A 26,437-nucleotide genomic window follows, 5' to 3' on the forward strand; every position below is an offset into this window, starting at 1 on the left:
TTGTGTGTGTCTCCCTATTCATGTCTTACCGCAGACATAGATTATTAAAATGTAACCAAAGCTGATCGCCGTTTGCAGCATGGCGTGAAGCTTTTTCTCTCTCGCTCTTGAGGAAGGTACGACCACTTTGTTCTTGATGATTCGCTGACGCTGGCCACGCGGTCCTAGGCTATTGGCACCTCTTCTCGACGAGTTGTCGGTCGATGTTGACCGGTTGATTGATCTTGGCTGCCACGTACAATGTTGTTGATGATGCTTCGTCTGTGTGTATGGATGTTCATGTTCTAACATCTGCTCGAGAAGCTGACGACGTGTTGCGAAGATTTACCAAACATGGAAAGTACTTGCGAGTAATGGTCTAGTGCAAGAATGCACATTACGGAGGATCTTATAATCGATTAAGTATTTATCTTTTAAATAGTTTTTGTGATTCCTCAACATACTTGGAATACTTGGAAATTCATAAAAATGATAAATTACAAGTCTCAGTTTTTTTTCGATGTTACCAGAGGACTCTAGAGCATCTTAACTAGTCTCTCTGTATTATTATGTAAGGGGATTCTTCGCTATTTCAAACCGGCTAGGGTCATTCCCTTTTTCTCGGTGGTGTTCACCTCTATTTGGTACTGAAAGTTTCACTTAATTTTATTCGAACGAGACATTTCCGTGACCATTTTTGCTTTTAACATGCATTTGTCATTCCTTATTAGCTTAAAATTAATACGACTTTAAAAATTTGGACATTTATAACATTTATCTAGCCGCTGTAAGCATTTTCTACTCCAGGATCAAATCATAATCTATCTTATTATCCAGTTACTATCTGCAGGCATTTCACCATAATATTCAACAATATCCTTTTTATTTTATAGTATACTAGCTTACCCAGCAAACTTAGCTTTGCCATTAATCATGCGTTTTGTAATTAAAGCAAACAATTTGGAGTGTTCAATCTTAAACATGCCTTTTGTAATTAAACCAAACATTTTGAGTGTTCAATCTTGATTCGTGTGGTATTATTAGAGTGGCGATTAGATATCGTTGATTAATTAAAAATTCTTCAATTATTGCCATTCTCAATCCTCAAGACATTCCCAATCAAAGCAATTCCTTCTGCTTCTATTGTGGCACTTCTTCTCCTTTTTTGGCACTTCTGGAGGTATTTCTGGCTTTCCTTGACGATTGGGATCTAATACCTGGTACTTCCGTGTAAGGCGCCGATTCCACATGTACCACCGAGCCGCAAATGACTAAATAGCATTTTTTAATTATTCACACATGCTTTTTACTTATTTATCACTCACTTTACGCTTTAATGAATAAAATGGCACAAATAAATCGTCATGCGTACCTAATTTGATTGATTTATTCGTTAAAACTTTTTTGTTTTGAAAAGTTTTCAACATTATTCGTGTTGCAAAAATGGCTGTGCCTACTTGATAACTCCGGTAGGAAAAACAGAAAAGAACTCATAATATTGCCCAGTTGAGCCGTTTCAGAGGAGTTTGCACACTAACACCACGACACGAGAACTTTGTACATAAAGATTAAAAAAAAGTAAAAATTTGAAAAATTCATAAGGCTCATTTTTGCGCCAAGTTTTGCCTATAACTCGGTCGGTATCCAACGGATCGCCAATCTTTAACCTGTGGTCGATAGATGGCACCAATGGCTACATTTTCTTCGTGGACGGCCATGCCTTCAGATCTCTGTGCCAGAAGTTATTCGAGGAACCAAGTTCCTTACCCTGTTTGAGAAAATGTAAAATTTTCCTCATTTTTCTGCAATTCAGCAAAATTTTTAAATGTGATATATTTTATTGCGAATTTGTTGCAATAAGTTTCTTTTCACTCAAATAATGCTTTAATTTAAAAAAAGAATAAAAAATCAGAAAAAAATTTCTAAAAAATTTTCCACTCGAAAATTTCATAAGGCTTACCCCTTACGTTTTTTTGGGAAATTTTGCAAAAAAATTTAAATTGATTTATTTTAATGCCAATTGGTTGCAAGAAGTTTCTTTTCACTCAAATAATGTTTTAAACAAAAAAAAAGAATGAAAAATTATAAAAAAAATCAAAAAAATATAAAAATTTCTAAATTTCATAAGGCTCATTTTTGCACCAAGTTTTGCCTATAACTCTGTTGGTATCCAACGGATCGCCAATCTTTAACCTGTGGTCTATAGATGGCACCAATGGCTACATTTTCTTCTTGGACGGCCATGCCTTCAGATCTCTGTGCCAGAAGTTATTCGAGGAACCAAGTTCCTTACCCTGTTTGAGAAAATGTAAAATTTTCCTCATTTTTCTGCAATTCAGCAAAATTTTTAAATGTGATATATTTTATTGCGAATTTGTTGCAATAAGTTTCTTTTCACTCAAATAATGCTTTAATTTAAAAAAAGAATAAAAAATCAGAAAAAAATTTCTAAAAAATTTTCCACTCGAAAATTTCATAAGGCTTACCCCTTAAGATTTTTTTGGGAAATTTTGCAAAAAAATTTAAATTGATTTATTTTAATGCCAATTGGTTGCAAGAAGTTTCTTTTCACTCAAATAATGTTTTAAACAAACAAAAGAATGAAAAATTATAAAAAAATCAAAAAAATATAAAAATTTCAAAATTTCATAAGGCTCATTTTTGCACCAAGTTTTGCCTATAACTCGGTTGGTATCCAACGGATCGCCAATCTTTAACCTGTGGTCTATAGATGGCACCAATGGCTACATTTTCTTCTTGGACGGCCATGCCCTCAGATCTCTGTGCTAGAAGTTATTCGAGGAACCAAGTTCCTTACCCTGTTTGAGAAAATGTAAAATTTTCCTCATTTTTGCACCAAGTTTTGCCTATAACTCGGTCGGTATCCAACGGATCGCCAATCTTTAACCTGTGGTCTATAGATGGCACCAATGGCTACATTTTCTTCTTGGACGGCCATGCCTTCAGATCTCTGTGCCAGAAGTTATTCGAGGAACCAAGTTCCTTACCCTGTTTGAGAAAATGTAAAATTTTCCTCATTTTTCTGCAATTCAGCAAAATTTTTAAATGTGATATATTTTATTGCGAATTTGTTGCAATAAGTTTCTTTTCACTCAAATAATGCTTTAATTTAAAAAAAGAATAAAAAATCAGAAAAAAATTTCTAAAAAATTTTCCACTCGAAAATTTCATAAGGCTTACCCCTTACGATTTTTTTGGGAAATTTTGCAAAAAAAATTTAAATTGATTTATTTTAATGCCAATTGGTTGCAAGAAGTTTCTTTTCACTCAAATAATGTTTTAAACAAAAAAAAAGAATGAAAAATTATAAAAAAATCAAAAAAATATAAAAATTTCAAAATTTCATAAAGCTCATTTTTGCACCAAGTTTTGCCTATAACTCGGTTGGTATCCAACGGATCGCCAATCTTTAACCTGTGGTCTATAGATGGCACCAATGGCTACATTTTCTTCTTGGACGGCCATGCCCTCAGATCTCTGTGCTAGAAGTTATTCGAGGAACCAAGTTCCTTACCCTGTTTGAGAAAATGTAAAATTTTCCTCATTTTTGCACCAAGTTTTGCCTATAACTCGGTCGGTATCCAACGGATCGCCAATCTTTAACCTGTGGTCTATAGATGGCACCAATGGCTACATTTTCTTCTTGGACGGCCATGCCTTCAGATCTCTGTGCCAGAAGTTATTCGAGGAACCAAGTTCCTTACCCTGTTTGAGAAAATGTAAAATTTTCCTCATTTTTCTGCAATTCAGCAAAATTTTTAAATGTGATATATTTTATTGCGAATTTGTTGCAATAAGTTTCTTTTCACTCAAATAATGCTTTAATTTAAAAAAAGAATAATCAGAAAAAAAATTTCTAAAATATTTTCCAATCGAAAATTTCATAAGGCTTACCCCTTACGATTTTTTTGGGAAATTTTGCAAAAAAAATTAAATTGATTTATTTTAATGCCAATTGGTTGCAAGAAGTTTCTTTTCACTCAAATAATGTTTTAAACAAAAAAAAGAATGAAAAATTATAAACAAATCAAAAAAATATAAAAATTTCTAAATTTCATAAGGCTCATTTTTGCACCAAGTTTTGCTTATAACGCGGTCGGTATCCAACGGATCGCCAATCTTTAACCTGTGGTCGATAGATGGCACCAATGGCTACATTTTCTTCTTGGACGGCCATGCCCTCAGATCTCTGTGCCAGAAGTTATTCGAGGAACCAAGTTCCATACCCTGTTTGAGAAAATGTAAAATTTTCCTCATTTTTGCACCAAGTTTTGCCTATAACTCGGTCGGTATCCAACGGATCGCCAATCTTTAACTTGTGGTCCATAGATGGCACCAATGGCTACATTTTCTTGTTGGACGGCCATGCCCTCAGATCTCTGTGCCAGAAGTTATTCGAGGAACCAAGTTCCATACCCTGTTTGAGAAAATGTAAAATTTTCCTCATTTTTGCATCAAGTTTTGCCTATAACTCGGTCGGTATCCAACGGATCGCCAATCTTTAACCTGTGGTCGATTGATGGCACCAATGGCTACATTTTCTTCTTGGACGGCCATGCTCTCAGATGTCCGTGCCGGAAGTTATTCAAGGAACCAAGTTCCTTACCCTGTTTGAGAAAATGTAAAATTTTCCTCATTTTTGACCAATTTAGCAAAATTTATAAATGTGATATATTTTATTGCGAATTTGTTGCAATAAGTTTCTTTTCACTCAAATAATGCTTTAATTTAAAAAAAGAATAAAAAATCAGAAAAAAATTTCTAAAAAATTTTCCACTCGAAAATTTCATAAGGCTTACCCCTTACGATTTTTTTGGGAAATTTTGCAAAAAAATTTAAATTGATTTATTTTAATGCCAATTGGTTGCACGAAGTTTCTTTTCACTCAAATAATGTTTTAAACAAAAAAAAGAATGAAAAATTATAAAAAAATCAAAAAAATATAAAAATTTCTAAATTTCATAAGGCTCATTTTTGCACCAAGTTTTGCTTATAACTCGGTTGGTATCCAACGGATCGCCAATCTTTAACCTGTGGTCGATAGATGGCACCAATGTCTACATTTTCTTCTTGGACGGCCATGCCCTCAGATCTCTGTGCCAGAAGTTATTCGAGGAACCAAGTTCCATACCCTGTTTGAGAAAATGTAAAATTTTCCTCATTTTTGCACCAAGTTTTGCCTATAACTCGGTCGGTATCCAACGGATCGCCAATCTTTAACCTGTGGTCTATAGATGGCACCAATGGCTACATTTTCTTCTTGGACGGCCATGCCTTCAGATCTCTGTGCCAGAAGTTATTCGAGGAACCAAGTTCCTTACCCTGTTTGAGAAAATGTAAAATTTTCCTCATTTTTCTGCAATTCAGCAAAATTTTTAAATGTGATATATTTTATTGCGAATTTGTTGCAATAAGTTTCTTTTCACTCAAATAATGCTTTAATTTAAAAAAAGAATAAAAACTCAGAAAAAAATTTCTAAAAAATTTTCCACTCGAAAATTTCATAAGGCTTACCCCTTACGATTTTTTTGGGAAATTTTGCAAAAAAATTAAATTGATTTATTTTAATGCCAATTGGTTGCACGAAGTTTCTTTTCACTCAAATAATGTTTTAAACAAAAAAAAGAATGAAAAATTATAAACAAATCAAAAAAATATAAAAATTTCAAAATTTCATAAGGCTCATTTTTGCACCAAGTTTTGCTTATAACTCGGTTGGTATCCAACGGATCGCCAATCTTTAACCTGTGGTCGATAGATGGCACCAATGGCTACATTTTCTTCTTGGACGGCCATGCCCTCAGATCTCTGTGCCAGAAGTTATTCGAGGAACCAAGTTCCATACCCTGTTTGAGAAAATGTAAAATTTTCCTCATTTTTGCACCAAGTTTTGCCTATAACTCGGTCGATATCCAACGGATCGCCAATCTTTAACCTGTGGTCTATAGATGGCACCAATGGCTACATTTTCTTCTTGGACGGCCATGCCTTCAGATCTCTGTGCCAGAAGTTATTCGAGGAACCAAGTTCCTTACCCTGTTTGAGAAAATGTAAAATTTTCCTCATTTTTCTGCAATTCAGCAAAATTTTTAAATGTGATATATTTTATTGCGAATTTGTTGCAATAAGTTTCTTTTCACTCAAATAATGCTTTAATTTAAAAAAAGAATAAAAACTCAGAAAAAAATTTCTAAAAAATTTTCCACTCGAAAATTTCATAAGGCTTACCCCTTAAGATTTTTTTGGGAAATTTTGCAAAAAAATTTAAATTGATTTATTTTAATGCCAATTGGTTGCACGAAGTTTCTTTTCACTCAAATAATGTTTTAAACAAAAAAAAGAATGAAAAATTATAAACAAATCAAAAAAATATAAAAATTTCAAAATTTCATAAGGCTCATTTTTGCACCAAGTTTTGCTTATAACTCGGTTGGTATCCAACGGATCGCCAATCTTTAACCTGTGGTCGATAGATGGCACCAATGGCTACATTTTCTTCTTGGACGGCCATGCCCTCAGATCTCTGTGCCAGAAGTTATTCGAGGAACCAAGTTCCATACCCTGTTTGAGAAAATGTAAAATTTTCCTCATTTTTGCACCAAGTTTTGCCTATAACTCGGTCGGTATCCAACGGATCGCCAATCTTTAACCTGTGGTCTATAGATGACACCAATGGCTACATTTTCTTCTTGGACGGCCATGCCCTCAGATCTCTGTGCCAGAAGTTATTCGAGGAACCAAGTTCCATACCCTGTTTGAGAAAATGTAAAATTTTCCTCATTTTTCTGCAATTCAGCAAAATTTTTAAATGTGATATATTTTATTGCGAATTTGTTGCAATAAGTTTCTTTTCACTCAAATAATGCTTTAATTTAAAAAAAGAATAATCAGAAAAAAAATTTCTAAAATATTTTCCAATCGAAAATTTCATAAGGCTTACCCCTTACGATTTTTTTGGGAAATTTTGCAAAAAAAATTAAATTGATTTATTTTAATGCCAATTGGTTGCAAGAAGTTTCTTTTCACTCAAATAATGTTTTAAACAAAAAAAAGAATGAAAAATTATAAACAAATCAAAAAAATATAAAAATTTCTAAATTTCATAAGGCTCATTTTTGCACCAAGTTTTGCTTATAACGCGGTCGGTATCCAACGGATCGCCAATCTTTAACCTGTGGTCGATAGATGGCACCAATGGCTACATTTTCTTCTTGGACGGCCATGCCCTCAGATCTCTGTGCCAGAAGTTATTCGAGGAACCAAGTTCCATACCCTGTTTGAGAAAATGTAAAATTTTCCTCATTTTTGCACCAAGTTTTGCCTATAACTCGGTCGGTATCCAACGGATCGCCAATCTTTAGCTTGTGGTCCATAGATGGCACCAATGGCTACATTTTCTTCTTTCACGGCCATGCCCTCAGATCTCTGTGTCAGAAGTTATTCGAGGAACCAAGTTCCATACCCTGTTTGAGAAAATGTAAAATTTTCCTCATTTTTGCATCAAGTTTTGCCTATAACTCGGTCGGTATCCAACGGATCGCCAATCTTTAACCTGTGGTCGATTGATGGTACCAATGGCTACATTTTCTTCTTGGACGGCCATGCTCTCAGATGTCCGTGCCGGAAGTTATTCGAGGAACCAAGTTCCTTACCCTGTTTGAGAAAATGTAAAATTTTCCTCATTTTTGACCAATTTAGCAAAATTTATAAATGTGATATATTTTATTGCGAATTTGTTGCAATAAGTTTCTTCTCACTCAAATAATGCTTTAATTTAAAAAAAGAATAAAAAATCAGAAAAAAAATTCTAAAAAATTTTCCACTCGAAAATTTCATAAGGCTTACCCCTTACGATTTTTTTGGAAAATTTTGCAAAAAAATTTAAATTGATTTATTTTAATGCCAATTGGTTGCACGAAGTTTCTTTTCACTCAAATAATGTTTTAAACAAAAAAAAGAATGAAAAATTATAAAAAAATCAAAAAAATATAAAAATTTCTAAATTTCATAAGGCTCATTTTTGCACCAAGTTTTGCTTATAACTCGGTTGGTATCCAACGGATCGCCAATCTTTAACCTGTGGTCGATAGATGGCACCAATGGCTACATTTTCTTCTTGGACGGCCATGCCCTCAGATCTCTGTGCCAGAAGTTATTCGAGGAACCAAGTTCCATACCCTGTTTGAGAAAATGTAAAATTTTCCTCATTTTTGCACCAAGTTTTGCCTATAACTCGGTCGGTATCCAACGGATCGCCAATCTTTAACCTGTGGTCTATAGATGGCACCAATGGCTACATTTTCTTCTTGGACGGCCATGCCTTCAGATCTCTGTGCCAGAAGTTATTCGAGGAACCTAGTTCCTTACCCTGTTTGAGAAAATGTAAAATTTTCCTCATTTTTCTGCAATTCAGCAAAATTTTTAAATGTGATATATTTTATTGCGAATTTGTTGCAATAAGTTTCTTTTCACTCAAATAATGCTTTAATTTAAAAAAAGAATAAAAAATCAGAAAAAAATTTCTAAAAAAATTTCCACTCGAAAATTTCATAAGGCTTACCCCTTACGATTTTTTTGGGAAATTTTGCAAAAAAATTAAATTGATTTATTTTAATGCCAATTGGTTGCAAGAAGTTTCTTTTCACTCAAATAATGTTTTAAACAAAAAAAAAATGAAAAATTATAAACAAATCAAAAAAATATAAAAATTTCAAAATTTCATAAGGCTCATTTTTGCACCAAGTTTTGCTTATAACTCGGTTGGTATCCAACGGATCGCCAATCTTTAACCTGTGGTCGATAGATGGCACCAATGGCTACATTTTCTTCTTGGACGGCCATGCCCTCAGATCTCTGTGCCAGAAGTTATTCGAGGAACCAAGTTCCATACCCTGTTTGAGAAAATGTAAAATTTTCCTCATTTTTGCACCAAGTTTTGCCTATAACTCGGTCGGTATCCAACGGATCGCCAATCTTTAACCTGTGGTCTATAGATGGCACCAATGGCTACATTTTCTTCTTGAACGGCCATGCCTTCAGATCTCTGTGCCAGAAGTTATTCGAGGAACCAAGTTCCTTACCCTGTTTGAGAAAATGTAAAATTTTCCTCATTTTTCTGCAATTCAGCAAAATTTTTAAATGTGATATATTTTATTGCGAATTTGTTGCAATAAGTTTCTTTTCACTCAAATAATGCTTTAATTTAAAAAAAGAATAAAAAATCAGAAAAAAATTTCTAAAAAATTTTCCACTCGAAAATTTCATAAGGCTTACCCCTTACGATTTTTTTGGGAAATTTTGCAAAAAAAATTAAATTGATTTATTTTAATGCCAATTGGTTGCAAGAAGTTTCTTTTCACTCAAATAATGTTTTAAACAAAAAAAAGAATGAAAAATTATAAACAAATCAAAAAAATATAAAAATTTCTAAATTTCATAAGGCTCATTTTTGCACCAAGTTTTGCTTATAACGCGGTCGGTATCCAACGGATCGCCAATCTTTAACCTGTGGTCGATAGATGGCACCAATGGCTACATTTTCTTCTTGGACGGCCATGCCCTCAGATCTCTGTGCCAGAAGTTATTCGAGGAACCAAGTTCCATACCCTGTTTGAGAAAATGTAAAATTTTCCTCATTTTTGCACCAAGTTTTGCCTATAACTCGGTCGGTATCCAACGGATCGCCAATCTTTAACCTGTGGTCGATAGATGGCACCAATGGCTACATTTTCTTCTTGGACGGCCATGCCCTCAGATCTCTGTGCCAGAAGTTATTCGAGGAACCAAGTTCCATACCCTGTTTGAGAAAATGTAAAATTTTCCTCATTTTTGCATCAAGTTTTGCCTATAACTCGGTCGGTATCCAACGGATCGCCAATCTTTTACCTGTGGTCGATTGATGGTACCAATGGCTACATTTTCTTCTTGGACGGCCATGCTCTCAGATGTCCGTGCCGGAAGTTATTCGAGGAACCAAGTTCCTTACCCTGTTTGAGAAAATGTAAAATTTTCCTCATTTTTGACCAATTTAGCAAAATTTATAAATGTGATATATTTTATTGCGAATTTGTTGCAATAAGTTTCTTTTCACTCAAATAATGCTTTAATTTAAAAAAAGAATAAAAAATCAGAAAAAAAATTCTAAAAAAATTTCCACTCGAAAATTTCATAAGGCTTACCCCTTACGATTTTTTTGGGAAATTTTGCAAAAAAATTAAATTGATTTATTTTAATGCCAATTGGTTGCAAGAAGTTTCTTTTCACTCAAATAATGTTTTAAACAAAAAAAAGAATGAAAAATTATAAACAAATCAAAAAAATATAAAAATTTCAAAATTTCATAAGGCTCATTTTTGCACCAAGTTTTGCTTATAACTCGGTTGGTATCCAACGGATCGCCAATCTTTAACCTGTGGTCGATAGATGGCACCAATGGCTACATTTTCTTCTTGGACGGCCATGCCCTCAGATCTCTGTGCCAGAAGTTATTCGAGGAACCAAGTTCCATACCCTGTTTGAGAAAATGTAAAATTTTCCTCATTTTTGCACCAAGTTTTGCCTATAACTCGGTCGGTATCCAACGGATCGCCAATCTTTAACCTGTGGTCTATAGATGGCACCAATGGCTACATTTTCTTCTTGGACGGCCATGCCTTCAGATCTCTGTGCCAGAAGTTATTCGAGGAACCAAGTTCCTTACCCTGTTTGAGAAAATGTAAAATTTTCCTCATTTTTCTGCAATTCAGCAAAATTTTTAAATGTGATATATTTTATTGCGAATTTGTTGCAATAAGTTTCTTTTCACTCAAATAATGCTTTAATTTAAAAAAAGAATAAAAAATCAGAAAAAAATTTCTAAAAAATTTTCCACTCGAAAATTTCATAAGGCTTACCCCTTACGATTTTTTTGGGAAATTTTGCAAAAAAAATTAAATTGATTTATTTTAATGCCAATTGGTTGCAAGAAGTTTCTTTTCACTCAAATAATGTTTTAAACAAAAAAAAGAATGAAAAATTATAAACAAATCAAAAAAATATAAAAATTTCTAAATTTCATAAGGCTCATTTTTGCACCAAGTTTTGCTTATAACGCGGTCGGTATCCAACGGATCGCCAATCTTTAACCTGTGGTCGATAGATGGCACCAATGGCTACATTTTCTTCTTGGACGGCCATGCCCTCAGATCTCTGTGCCAGAAGTTATTCGAGGAACCAAGTTCCATACCCTGTTTGAGAAAATGTAAAATTTTCCTCATTTTTGCACCAAGTTTTGCCTATAACTCGGTCGGTATCCAACGGATCGCCAATCTTTAACCTGTGGTCGATAGATGGCACCAATGGCTACATTTTCTTGTTGGACGGCCATGCCCTCAGATGTCTGTGCCAGAAGTTATTCGAGGAACCAAATTCCTTACCCTGTTTGAGAAAATGTAAAATTTTCCTCATTTTTCTGCAATTCAGCAAAATTTTTAAATGTGATATATTTTATTGCGAATTTGTTGCAATAAGTTTTTTTCACTCAAATAATGCTTTAATTTAAAAAAAGAAAAAAAAATCAGAAAAAAATTTCTAAAAAATTTTCCACTCGAAAATTTCATAAGGCTTACCCCTTACGATTTTTTTGGGAAATTTTGCAAAAAAATTTAAATTGATTTATTTTAATGCCAATTGGTTGCAAGAAGTTTCTTTTCACTCAAATAATGTTTTAAACAAAAAAACGAATGAAAAATTATATAAAAATCAAAAAAATATAAAAATTTCAAAATTTCATAAGGCTCATTTTTGCACCAAGTTTTGCTTATAACTCGGTCGGTATCCAACAGATCGCCAATCTTTAACCTGTGGTCGATAGATGGCACCAATGGCTACATTTTCTTCTTGGACGGCCATGCCCTCAGATCTCTGTGCCAGAAGTTATTCGAGGAACCAAGTTCCTTACCCTGTTTGAGAAAATGTAAAATTTTCCTCATTTTTCTGCAATTTAGCAAAATTTTTAAATTTGATATATTTTATTGCGAATTTGTTGCAATAAGTTTCTTTTCACTCAAATAATGCTTTAATTTAAAAAAAGAATAAAAAATCAGAAAAAAATTTCTAAAAAAATTTCCACTCGAAAATTTCATAAGGCTTACCCCTTACGATTTTTTTGGGAAATTTTGCAAAAAAATTAAATTGATTTATTTTAATGCCAATTGGTTGCAAGAAGTTTCTTTTCACTCAAATAATGTTTTAAACAAAAAAAAGAATGAAAAATTATAAACAAATCAAAAAAATATAAAAATTTCAAAATTTCATAAGGCTCATTTTTGCACCAAGTTTTGCTTATAACTCGGTTGGTATCCAACGGATCGCCAATCTTTAACCTGTGGTCGATAGATGGCACCAATGGCTACATTTTCTTCTTGGACGGCCATGCCCTCAGATCTCTGTACCAGAAGTTATTCGAGGAACCAAGTTCCATACCCTAATTGAGAAAATGTAAAATTTTCCTCATTTTTGCACCAAGTTTTGCCTATAACTCGGTCGGTATCCAACGGATCGCCAATCTTTAACCTGTGGTCGATAGATGGCACCAATGGCTACATTTTCTTCTTGGACGGCCATGCCTTCAGATCTCTGTGCCAGAAGTTATTCGAGGAACCAAGTTCCATACCCTGTTTGAGAAAATGTAAAATTTTCCTCATTTTTGCACCAAGTTTTGCCTATAACTCGGTCGGTGTCCAATGGATCGTCAATCTTTAACCTGTGGTCGATATATGGCACCAATGGCTACATTTTCTTCTTGGACGGCCATGCCCTCAGATCTCTGTGCCAGAAGTTATTCGAGGAACCAAGTTCCTTACCCTGTTTGAGAAAATGTAAAATTTTCCTCATTTTTCTGCAATTCAGCAAAATTTTTAAATGTGATATATTTTATTGCGAATTTGTTGCAATAAGTTTCTTTTCACTCAAATAATGCTTTAATTTAAAAAAAGAATAAAAAATCAGAAAAAAATTTCTAAAAAATTTTCCACTCGAAAATTTCATAAGGCTTACCCCTTACGATTTTTTTGGGAAATTTTGCAAAAAAATTAAATTGATTGATTTTAATGCCAATTGGTTGCAAGAAGTTTCTTTTCACTCAAATAATGTTTTAAACAAAAAAAAAAGAATGAAAAATTATAAAAAAATCAAAAAAATATAAAAATTTCTAAATTTCATAAGGCTCATTTTTGCACCAAGTTTTGCTTATAACTCGGTTGGTATCCAACGGATCGCCAATCTTTAACCTGTGGTCGATAGATGGCACCAATGGCTACATTTTCTTCTTGGACGGCCATGCCCTCAGATCTCTGTGCCAGAAGTTATTCGAGGAACCAAGTTCCATACCCTGTTTGAGAAAATGTAAAATTTTCCTCATTTTTGCACCAAGTTTTGCCTATAACTCGGTCGGTATCCAACGGATCGCCAATCTTTAACCTGTGGTCTATAGATGGCACCAATGGCTACATTTTCTTCTTGGACGGCCATGCCTTCAGATCTCTGTGCCAGAAGTTATTCCAGGAACCAAGTTCCTTACCCTGTTTGAGAAAATGTAAAATTTTCCTCATTTTTCTGCAATTCAGCAAAATTTTTAAATGTGATATATTTTATTGCGAATTTGTTGCAATAAGTTTTTTTCACTCAAATAATGCTTTAATTTAAAAAAAGAATAAAAAATCAGAAAAAAAATTCTAAAAAATTTTCCACTCGAAAATTTCATAAGGCTTACCCCTTACGATTTTTTTTGGGAAATTTTGCAAAAAAATTTAAATTGATTTATTTTAATGCCAATTGGTTGCAAGAAGTTTCTTTTCACTCAAATAATGTTTTAAACAAAAAAACGAATGAAAAATTATATAAAAATCAAAATAATATAAAAATTTCAAAATTTCATAAGGCTCATTTTTGCACCAAGTTTTGCTTATAACTCGGTCGGTATCCAACAGATCGCCAATCTTTAACCTGTGGTCGATAGATGGCACCAATGGCTACATTTTCTTCTTGGACGGCCATGCCCTCAGATCTCTGTGCCAGAAGTTATTCGAGGAACCAAGTTCCTTACCCTGTTTGAGAAAATGTAAAATTTTCCTCATTTTTCTGCAATTTAGCAAAATTTTTAAATTTGATATATTTTATTGCGAATTTGTTGCAATAAGTTTCTTTTCACTCAAATAATGCTTTAATTTAAAAACAGAATAAAAAATCAGAAAAAAATTTCTAAAAAATTTTCCACTCGAAAATTTCATAAGGCTTACCCCGTACGATTTTTTTGGGAAATTTTGCAAAAAAATTTAAATTGATTTATTTTAATGCCAATTGGTTGCAAGAAGTTTTTTTTCACTCACATAATGTTTTAAACAAAAAAAAAAGAATGAAAAAAAATTGTAAAAAAATCAAAAAAATATAAAAATTTCAAAATTTCATAAGGCTCATTTTTCACCAAGTTTTGCTTATAACTCGGTCGGTATCCAACGGATCGCCAATCTTTAACCTGTGGTCGATAGATGGCACCAATGGCTACATTTTCTTCTTGGACGGCCATGCCCTCAGATCTCTGTACCAGAAGTTATTCGAGGAACCAAGTTCCATACCCTAATTGAGAAAATGTAAAATTTTCCTCATTTTTGCACCAAGTTTTGCCTATAACTCGGTCGGTATCCAACGGATCGCCAATCTTTAACCTGTGGTCGATAGATGGCACCAATGGCTACATTTTCTTCTTGGACGGCCATGCCTTCAGATCTCTGTGCCAGAAGTTATTCGAGGAACCAAGTTCCATACCCTGTTTGAGAAAATGTAAAATTTTCCTCATTTTTGCACCAAGTTTTGCCTATAATTCGGTCGGTGTCCAACGGATCGTCAATCTTTAACCTGTGGTCGATAGATGGCACCAATGGCTACATTTTCTTCTTGGACGGCCATGCCCTCAGATCTCTGTGCCAGAAGTTATTCGAGGAACCAAGTTCCTTACCCTGTTTGAGAAAATGTAAAATTTTCCTCATTTTTCTGCAATTCAGCAAAATTTTTAAATGTGATATATTTTATTGCGAATTTGTTGCAATAAGTTTCTTTTCACTCAAATAATGCTTTAATTTAAAAAAAGAATAAAAACTCAGAAAAAAATTTCTAAAAAATTTTCCACTCGAAAATTTCATAAGGCTTACCCCTTACGATTTTTTTGGGAAATTTTGCAAAAAAATTTAAATTGATTTATTTTAATGCCAATTGGTTGCAAGAAGTTTCTTTTCACTCAAATAATGTTTTAAACAAAAAAAAGAATGAAAAATTATAAAAAAATCAAAAAAATATAAAAATTTCAAAATTTCATAAGGCTCATTTTTCACCAAGTTTTGCTTATAACTCGGTTGGTATCCAACGGATCGCCAATTTTTAACCTGTGGTCGATAGATGGCACCAATGGCTACATTTTCTTCTTGGACGGCCATGCCCTCAGATCTCTGTACCAGAAGTTATTCGAGGAACCAAGTTCCATACCCTAATTGAGAAAATGTAAAATTTTCCTCATTTTTGCACCAAGTTTTGCCTATAACTCGGTCGGTATCCAACGGATCGCCAATCTTTAACCTGTGGTCGATAGATGGCACCAATGGCTACATTTTCTTCTTGGACGGCCATGCCTTCAGATCTCTGTGCCAGAAGTTATTCGAGGAACCAAGTTCCATACCCTGTTTCCTCATTTTTGCACCAAGTTTTGCCTATAACTCGGTCGGTGTCCAACGGATCGCCAATCTTTAACCTGTGGTCTATAGATGGTACCAATGGCTACATTTTCTTCTTGGACGGCCATGCCCTCAGATCTCTGTGCCAGAAGTTATTCGAGGAACCAAGTTCCTTACCCTGTTTGAGAAAATGTAAAATTTTCCTCATTTTTCTGCAATTCAGCAAAATTTTTAAATGTGATATATTTTATTGCGAATTTGTTGCAATAAGTTTCTTTTCACTCAAATAATGCTTTAATTTAAAAAAAGAATGAAAAATCAGAAAAAAAATTTCTAAAAAATTTTCCACTCGAAAATTTCGTAAGGCTTACCCCTTACGATTTTTTTGGGAAATTTTGCAAAAAAATTTAAATTGATTTATTTTAATGCCAATTGGTTGCAAGAAGTTTCTTTTCACTCAAATAATGTTTTAAACAAAAAAAAGAATGAAAAATTATAAAAAAATCAAAAAAATATAAAAATTTCAAAATTTCATAAGGCTCATTTTTGCACCAAGTTTTGCTTATAACGCGGTCGGTATCCAACGGATCGCCAATCTTTAACCTGTGGTCGATAGATGGCACCAAAGGCTACATTTTCTTCTTGGACGGCCATGCCCTCAGATCTCTGTGCCAGAAGTTATTCGAGGAACCTAGTTGCCTACCCTGTTTGAGAAAATGTAAAATTTTCCTCATTTTTCTGCAATTCAGCAAAATTTTTAAATGTGATATATTTTATTGCGAATTTGTTGCAATAAGTTTCTTTTCACTCAAATAATGCTTTAATTTAAAAAAAGAATAAAAACTCAGAAAAAAATTTCTAAAAAATTTTCCACTCGAAAATTTCATAAGGCTAACCCCTTACGATTTTTTTGGGAAATTTTGCAAAAAAATTTAAATTGATTTATTTTAATGCCAATTGGATGCAAGAAGTTTCTTTTCACTCAAATAATGTTTTAAACAAAAAAAAGAATGAAAAATTATAAACAAATCAAAAAAATATAAAAATTTCAAAATTTCATAAGGCTCATTTTTGCACCAAGTTTTGCCTATAACTCGGTTGGTATCCAACGGATCGCCAATCTTTAACCTGTGGTCTATAGATGGCACCAATGGCTACATTTTCTTCTTGGACGGCCATGCCCTCAGATCTCTGTGCCAGAAGTTATTCGAGGAACCAAGTTCCATACCCTGTTTGAGAAAATGTAAAATTTTCCTCATTTTTGCACCAAGTTTTGCCTATAACTCGGTCGGTGTCCAACGGATCGCCAATCTTTAACCTGTGGTCTATAGATGGCACCAATGGCTACATTTTCTTCTTTCACGGCCATGCCCTCAGATCTCTGTGCTAGAAGTTATTCGAGGAACCAAGTACCTTACCCTGTTTGAGAAAATGTAAAATTTTCCTCATTTTTGCACCAAGTTTTGCCTATAACTCGGTCGGTATCCAACGGATCGCCAATCTTTAACCTGTGGTCTATAGATGGCACCAATGGCTACATTTTCTTCTTGGACGGCCATGCCCTCAGATCTCTGTGCCAGAAGTTATTCGAGGAACCTAGTTGCTTACCCTGTTTGAGAAAATGTAAAATTTTCCTCATTTTTCTGCAATTCAGCAAAATTTTTAAATGTGATATATTTTATTGCGAATTTGTTGCAATAAGTTTCTTTTCACTCAAATAATGCTTTAATTTAAAAAAAGAATAAAAAATCAGAAAAAAATTTCTAAAGAATTTTCCACTCGAAAATTTCATAAGGCTTACCCCTTACGTTTTTTTGGGAAATTTTGCAAAAAAATTTAAATTGATTTAATTTAATGCCAATTGGTTGCAAGAAGTTTCCTTTCACTCAAATAATGTTTTAAACAAAAAAAAGAATGAAAAATTATAAAAAAATCAAAAAAATATAAAAATTTCTAAATTTCATAAGGCTCATTTTTGCACCAAGTTTTGCTTATAACGCGGTCGGTATCCAACGGATCGCCAATCTTTAACCTGTGGTCGATAGATGGCACCAATGGCTACATTTTCTTCTAGGACGGCCATGCCCTCAGATCTCTGTGCCAGAAATTATTCGATGAACCAAGTTCCATACCCTGTTTGAGAAAATGTAAAATTTTCCTCATTTTTGCACCAAGTTTTGCCTATAACTCGGTCGGTATCCAACGGATCGCCAATCTTTAACCTGTGGTCTACAGATGGCACCAATGGCTACATTTTCTTCTTGGACGGCCATGCCTTCAGACCTCTGTGCCAGAAGTTATTCGAGGAACCAAGTTCCTTACCCTGTTTGAGAAAATGTAAAATTTTCCTCATTTTTCTGCAATTCAGCAAAATTTTTAAATGTGATATATTTTATTGCGAATTTGTTGCAATAAGTTTCTTTTCACTCAAATAATGCTTTAATTTAAAAAAAGAATAAAAACTCAGAAAAAAATTTCTAAACAATTTTCCACTCGAAAATTTCATAAGGCTTACCCCTTACGTTTTTTTTGGGAAATTTTGCAAAAAAAATTAAATTGATTTTTTTTAATGCCAATTGGTTGCAAGAAGTTTCTTTTCACTCAAATAATGTTTTAAACAAAAAAAAAAGAATGAAAAATTATAAAAAAATCACAAGACATAAAAATTTCAAAATTTCATAAGGCTCATTTTTGCACCAAGTTTTGCCTATAACTCGGTCGGTATCCAACGGATCGCCAATCTTTAACCTGTGGTCTATAGATGGCACCAATGGCTACATTTTCATGCGAATTTGTTGAAATAAGTTTATTTTCACTCAAAAAAAGCATTAAATATAAAAAAGAATCAAAAATTATAATACAAAATAAAAAAAAATCTAGAAATTTGAAAATCTCCTTAGGCGTTCGCAAAGGCGACAATTGCTAAGCATGTAGTATAGGGGTTATAGACAACCATTCAGATGCATAATTTTCCGTCCGAAAATGATTAGCACTCTAAAACGTGTTGTGCCGTTAAAACACAACAACCTGCACAGAATTACCGAATAATCACCTCGCTTTATATCTTCCTTTGTGTGCATCGCGGGTTCCTTATGCAACGCAGCCAGAGAACGGACGAATTGCACACTTGCACTTAATTGATGACTAATGGTTGCAGATTAACTGCACCGGATTCTTTTAATTGTGCCAAACATCCCATCCCCTATTAAAATCTCGCAAACCGAATGGCTTCAGCTGGCAGACCAAACACTGAGTCTGAGACTCGTCTACTTTACCATCGTCCATAAACTAGTTTCGATGCGTTTTACCCCGGCACTTAATGGGCTGTAAAGTAAGACGGACACGATTGTCGGGGCGTCGTTTTGCTACACGGTGAAAACACTCAACGACGCGAAACGTTTAATGACGAAGAAGAGAACGGCCAGCGTTGTATTTGCAAAAAGATGATGAATCTCGCAGATGGGAATGGCAAAGAAATCTTAGTTAAATGTTTGATGTTGCCAGTGTTGGCAGGTTCCCGCACAAATCGTCCATCTTTTATGTCGGTAATTGGAATGATTATTTCCGCATTCATGTGCGGCTGGTTTTTGGGTGTATGTATGGGATGTTGCAATTTTTTGTTTGTTTGTTACTCCAGCTATTTCGTAAGTAAAACCATTTTGACGATTGGATGGTTCGTAGTAGCTAGCCCAAATTTGGCCATGAATCAATTAGTCCCTTTTTGGAGTTGCTTAAGTTCCCGGGGATGTTTTTTTTAGTATTGGTGGAAGCATTTTATCCAGATGAAATTGTTCATGCGTCATGATTTTTAATCTGACCGGCACTTCAAGGACACACAGAAGCACCTGTCATAATGGCTGAAGAAACACAATAACCTGGGAGTCATTCGCTTTGCAAACGAATCCTATTCCGAATCAACCCAAAAAGGGTGATAATCGGTGTGTTTCCGGGTGGTTTGGTGATGGGATGGTAGCGTGCGGTAATAATTGAAAATTGATAAATTATATCATTATCGAACGTTGCCTTTTGAAGAACGTCCAGGTCGGGATGGGAAGGGAATGGCGCACATCATAGAAGGAAGTCAACATTCCTCTGTCCGTCTGACCATCCCGAAGGGAACGGTTTGCTCAGTAACTACCTTCCCCCGGTTCCTCAACCCTTTGCTCCATCTGTTGCCCTGGTATGGTTGATCGATAATGATAATCAGACGGTTCGTCTTGATGGTCTCGACACCTATAGTTACTGCAAACGCACCCATGACGCACTATGTACGCCTGTACGGGTTGGCTTTGCTAAGGACGTCTTGACACTACCGTTGACGAGTAGGTAAACACAATCGGTAATTGAGCGAAATCAATGATAATGATTGTTATTATTATTGCCAGCAGCTTGAAGTTTCTTAAGCGGCGGAACTGCAACTGCAGACAAACCCCCCTTTTACTGGTAACCATCCCAGTCTAGTGCGGTGTGAACCCTCATTTCTCATCCTACGACCTACCGGATAAAACGGACAAGAGGCAGGCAGTAATTGACCTTTTGGTGAAGTTATTTTGATAGTCCTCTGTATGCGAACGGGAGACATGTTTACACAACGGTTCAGAATCTCGATCTCAGGGAACTCAGGATTGAACAGGGCACGGAAGTGTATCTTCCGAAGCGTAGTCCTTGAACTCTCCATCCCAACAACATAGGTCGATGATTCACGCATTCACGTCCGGACATTCGTGAGCGTTGTTTTGCATTTCTCGGTACCTGATGTTATCCCCGTAACGTCACGGTGTACGATCGGGACAAGTCCACAGATCGGTCGTGCCATCGTGCCAACCACTAAAGCTCCATCACATCAACACCGCGTTGCTTGATTAATTTTTATTATCAGCTTTTAAATGGAAACACAAGGGTCGATGACGCCATCCAAAACCATCGTCCCGTGCGCGTGGCACGTTGTGGCACGTTTTCGGGGTTTTCGAAGATCCTTGTTGTAGCCGGAATTCGGTACCATCGTGGCATTGCTGATGATGCTGTGCTTGGTATGCTTCATGTCGGCGTAGTTGCACGGTCATGATTTATGATTCACTAACCGTGTGGTGCACCTGACCCATTCCGGAATCGTGCGCTACGGGAATGAGTTTGTGAGATCATAAACCGCTTTTGCGAATAATGCTTTGTGTGGTCGACGAAGGTGAAGGTTACGGCGCACTCTTTGGAAAAAAAGATAATTAGGTTCTTTATTTATCACGTACGGTTCTAAACGCGAGAGGTTAAAGGGAACCAAGGTTGATATGGACGGGTTGATTGATTGATCGATGGCCGGTGATGATCGACCGTGGGGAAGGCGGGAGGACTGCAATAGAATTTATGCTTTGTGCGCTCGTGATATCATGGCAGCATCATGCTGTTAAGCGTGAAGAATTTTATGACTCAGAAATTAAAAATAATCGTTACACGAGAGAATGGAGGTATGAAATCATTCGCGGAAATATGTTTGTTTTTAATTATTATTTAAATTTGTTTTATTTTTACTTCAATCTCTTTTAATCATAATTGGATTGACTGAATTATCCTTTCTAAAAAAGGATAAACCACTAACTAAAAAGTGATGCTGATACAGGAAGCTTCTACTGATCCTACTACATGCGAAATTCCTTTAAAAATCTGTACCGTTCGTCATTCTAAATATTAATTTAAACTTTGAATCTGTACCAAGGCTAAAAGAGAAGGATTTGATTTGCTAATCATATTTAAACGAAGCAGTGCAATGGGTTCAACACATTTCTACGCAACGTACGTCTGCCTCCGAAGACGTTTACATGTAGCCAAAAATACCACGAACGTATTTTGATAGATACGCTAAAAATATCATTGTAGAAGCAAGTCCTTAAAACATAACATTGACGTATGCGAAAGAAAATCAAAAGAAATCCAGCTCGGAAATTTACTTACGTCAACGTGCTCACATCGTAAAGTAAAAATAAAAGCACCAAAGGTGAATGGTTTTCCACGTCTCTAAGAATGGATGTAATTGGAAATGTGTGGATTGGTGAAATGTCACGTACATTTCGTGCGCGTAGTAAACACCGTAACGCAAGGACAAGGAATACGATGTTTCCCCCCTAACATCCATAAAAAGAAGGTTTAATATTTAAAAACAAACTTGCATAATCGGATTTTTCATTCAGAAGTATTTTACCCTGTTGTAGCGTTTTAAGATGCGTTCGTTTAGAATGCAGAAGCTTCTAGACAATGATTGTGGTTAACGTTATAACAACAAAAATGTCCGAGACAGCCGAGTCCCTGCATGTCTTACAAACATTTTTCGGACTGCGGGAAAAAAAGTTCTTCCCCGTGCTAGTGGTATCTCCATTTTTTCTGCAACCAAAGACCAGTTCTGCATGTCTCATTTACCATTCCCGCCAGATACTGTGGCGTCGTCGTTGCAGGCAGGTTTACCATGAATAAACATGAGGGTGAAAGAAGGTTCCAGTCTCGAACTGGTTAACTGCATTGGATGTACTTGGCAGTTGATTCACCTGGTGCCCTGGTGCGAGAAATTGGTCACAACAGCGTTGTGCGATGGTGAGTAAACGATAATTAGGGAATTGGTTTGGTTTTATTTGATAGCTTTATGATAGACTTGTTTTTAAAAGAGCTTTATTTGACCGAAAAAGATGATTTAATTTTTATACCTCAAGAACTCAAGAGTGTTAACCTAATAGGAAAGAACCTCCATCAATATGATGAGTGTCGTCGCCAAACAATCTTTTATCTAGGTGCTACTAACTGTACTACAATTAAATAGGAATCAAGCAAAATGTCTCCTTTATGTTAACCGCATAATTTGACCAGTCCATCGATGTTTAGGGAGTTAGTTTGAGTTCACAAATGTTTGTCAATTTGTTCAATCTGCTGCAACTGTGGGGATATTTAATAGAAAGTATAGATAGTGTTTTAAATGCTAATGATGATTAATGCACATGCCGTTTACTTTATCTAAGATTGATAAAAAATACCACAAAACGAGATGTAGCATGAACACCTAATATATTCTAAACGTGTCTCACGACTTCTTCAACGCAAAATTTGATTCCACTGCAAATCTTGAAGTAATCTCCAAACGAGCTGGGCATTTGCAATTTTGTAGTGCTTAGAATCGAGTACAAACAAACGAATGGAAATGAAATACGGTCGCTTAAGCTCTCTGGTTTTATGTCCCTTGATTTTTTTTTACTAAAAAACCACCTACGTGCATCGGACGGACAAACAAGGGACCGCGGGTCTCGGGTCACATTAGAATAAACAAAGATTAGCGGCTTATTTACACGCCACCGGGGTGAGCCTGTGGGGAAGTTTTATGCCCACCATCAACCGCATTGAAGAACCGCAGGATGTCATACGCTGTACAAGCGCTTCTTCCCTTGTTGACTTAACCGCTTTGTCACACACCTGAAGCGATGAAGTGTGGTATAAAGAAGTATTACTTCTAGCACATTTGCTACCACGCCACCAGCCTTCGGTCTTCATCCCGGCTGCATTCTTCATGCTGTGCGGGCTTTCTTTTCCGATGCGGGGTTCGGTTGGTGCATACAAATTAGAAGACACGGTCAGGACATGGTTTTGCATCGTTCGTCACTTGGTCAAACACACGTCGCAGCCTCTTTTGGGATTTCTCAGCGTCTTCTGCAAAACCCTCATCCCTCGAGTTCGTGTAAGACCAGTCAACCATTCCCCTATTCTTGTTCACTCACTGGCAAATTACGGAATTCCGTTATTTCGTCGGCAACACAAAACACGCACACCACATACACACACACACGGACAAAAGGGCCCGAGTTGAGGGTTATTTACACGCGGACAAACGGACCGGGAATGGTTCCCCATTCGCCGGTATGTCACATCGCGCGTCTTACATCCGGCGATTCTAATCGCTTCCAAAACAATAAATTTCCTCTCTGGAAAACCCCTTCTGATCCCCTTCCCCCGGGCATTCCACCCCGGGTTCATTTCCTTTCAAGCACACACACGCACGCACTCAGAAGATGCACATTATGCAACTGACGCTTTTGGTACGGTTCGGTGCATAGATACGGTTGTGCCTGTTGTTGTCTATCCTTCGCGTACTTACCATTGCGTTATTGCCTTCTGCCCTGGACATTCATTATCGCCATCGCTTATTTACCGTTGCATATCAGCATACGGGATGGCATGGTATGGCTTGTGTGTTTGTTTGTGATTGCTCGTGCTTGCAATTTCTTGTTTAGCTTTAATCAACGGTATCGATCTTTTCACGCCCGCGGACCGGCTTGTATGGTGACGCCTTGATTTATGCAAATGTGTAACAAGATAGGAATGTTTGCTGATTTAAGTTGTATTTTTTTTGGTGACAGTTAATGCAGCTAGATTTTTTTCTTGTCAATTTTAGATGATCTGTTTTTTTTCTTCATTACAGTCAAGGTCCTCATTTGACTTCATATCTTTACTCTAATAATTCTTAAAGTATTTTTAATCTTATCAAACACTCTACATAATCTTTAGAGCAGGTTTCGAATTAATGTTTTTTTATTCAATTAAATTCTCAACGCCATCTGGTGAAAATCTTCATTATATTATTAGTGAATCAATGAACTAAATATAACCTACATTTGTTTTAAATTAAATACTTCTTTATAATGAAATATCCTTTTTGCTATACTATCCTATAAGTATTCTTGGTGGAAAACTGAATTATATTTTTTTTCATGCGCCATATATTTTTTAACCATTTTACCTACAAATTACTAGTGGATTATATTGAAGAAGTCGGAGATCTTTTTTGCCACTTCCTATAAGACACAACATCATATTGAGGGGAGATATTTCTTACTCCTAACCGTGAAAAGACACCTTATCCCGAGTATAACCTCGCAAGCTTTATAAAAAAAAACATTAGTTTCAAAACATGAATTTTGGAAAAGTTTTTTTGTTGTTGTTGATTCAATTATTTTGAATTTACAAAACTCTAATAAAACCTACCGAGCGTTTGTAGCAACTCAAAACGTTAGCATATTTAACACCGAGAATAAATAGACGGCTGGTTACGATTTAAACGCTTGGCGTGATGAATAATGTGGCAGAAGCCATTTCCCGTCCCAATCAGAACGCTTCGCACCGTGCATTGCTTTCTTTGCGTTTGAAGCCAACAATAGCAGTGCTGCTGCTGGACCGTTTCACATTTCCTCAACCGAACCGCAACGAGAAAGGTTTGTTGTTGATTTTGATCGAGGCCCCATCTATTTATGGTTGATGAGCATGGCAGCGAGTGAAAAGAAGCCTCTGAGTAAGTATAACAACAGCGACCAAAAATGAAAAGAAATAGTTATCTCATCTACACATCTCCCATCGGCTATTTAAGGCTCCACTTCATCCGCTCCGTCTTGGTACCCCGGGGGGAGCGGAGGGAGTTTTTAAAAATGGGTTCGCTGTGTGGCGCGAGATAGAAAAAGGCGAAAACGGGCGACGCAGCACTGATATAGATGGCGGGCGTTGATTAGCTTTTTGTTACAATTTAACTACCGTGAAGGTCGGTGGACTCGCTCAGCTCGTACGGTGCGGTTCCCAAATTAGTCTTCTAAAAAGTGGTGCGTGATTAGCGTGGGGTGCCACACGGAATTAGTTTGCCTGCCACGGCCCAATATTCTATCGTGTGCTCGTTGTGTTGTGGGCTTTCGTTCCCTTGTTGAAGCGTGATTGGGAAAGGGTTGGAATAATGGGGAAGGGAGGGAGGTATAAGAGAAGGGAATAAGAAAAAAACCGTTTACCGGAAGGTCGGGTCAGATTTGTGCATAAATTGGATGATGTTGGCTGAATGAATTAGTGGTGACATTTACCGTTTATCTTAATCGAGCCAGATCATCGGTTGAGGGGCTTTTGGAGATGCATTTGTTTATGCAGTTTGATCATTAGATTGTCTGGAGGCGGTGTAGGCACTTTGTGAAGATTGAATTATTTACAGCAAAGAAAGAAAAAAAACACTAATTGCATGTACTTTAAATGAGTATCAAGACACTAGAACGGTTGTGAGGGCAAGTAATTTGAATAATGGAAACATTATACAATTAAAAAAAAAAAACGTCCAAAACTTAGAAGTTAACATTAGCCCTTAGAAATATTTTACCCATTCCACGAAACTTGAAGAGTTTTCTTCACGAAGTGAAGAGCTAACATAGCTCAAAATCTGAAGTTTACCGCTGATCTAATTGGGGCAGCTTGATCACGAATACCTCAGCATCACCATTGGGATCTTGTTTTTTTTCGGGGAGATTTCTTAGCGGACGATTAGATGGGCACGCTATTGTTCATTGTGTAACATTTTACGCAATCTTTCATCTTTGGAGGGTTCTTTAACTATTTGTTGTCTGTTAAATTTTTGCTGGTGTCCTCTGCAAACCCTGAACCAGCATAAGGGGAGCTGGGATGACACTCTTCAAGAAAAAAAAGCTTGGTGAGCATTGGACCGAGAATAGACATAGAGAAAGAAAATTAAACGCCAAACGAGCGTATGATGGACAAATTGAATAGAATGAGTAGAACGTTTTGATGCAACTCCCTCTCCATTCCGTTAAGAACGGTGAATAATAATGATAGACCAGTTGGTACAGTTGTTCCCGGTTCTTGGACCAGATGACAGGAGTTCTGCTCTCCAGCACAGCACCGAAAGGGTTTTTGGGAGGGTGAAACTATTGGCTTCATATTTGCAAATG

General features: G+C 35.9%; 1 long non-coding RNA gene across 1 annotated transcript; it reads right to left on the reverse strand.

Moving 5' to 3' along the window:
• Positions 1–1,581: 1,581 nt before the first annotated feature.
• LOC125771850 (uncharacterized) lies at positions 1,582–17,497 on the reverse strand. The gene is made up of 3 exons (XR_007419412.1): positions 17,115–17,497; positions 11,315–12,837; positions 1,582–3,414 (listed from the first exon to the last, which is right to left on the reverse strand). It is a non-coding gene; the product is annotated as an uncharacterized LOC125771850 (long non-coding RNA).
• Positions 17,498–26,437: the final 8,940 nt, after the last annotated feature.

This window comes from Anopheles funestus, chromosome 3RL, assembly GCF_943734845.2.
Source record: "Anopheles funestus chromosome 3RL, idAnoFuneDA-416_04, whole genome shotgun sequence".
Lineage (NCBI taxonomy): Eukaryota > Metazoa > Arthropoda > Insecta > Diptera > Culicidae > Anopheles > Anopheles funestus.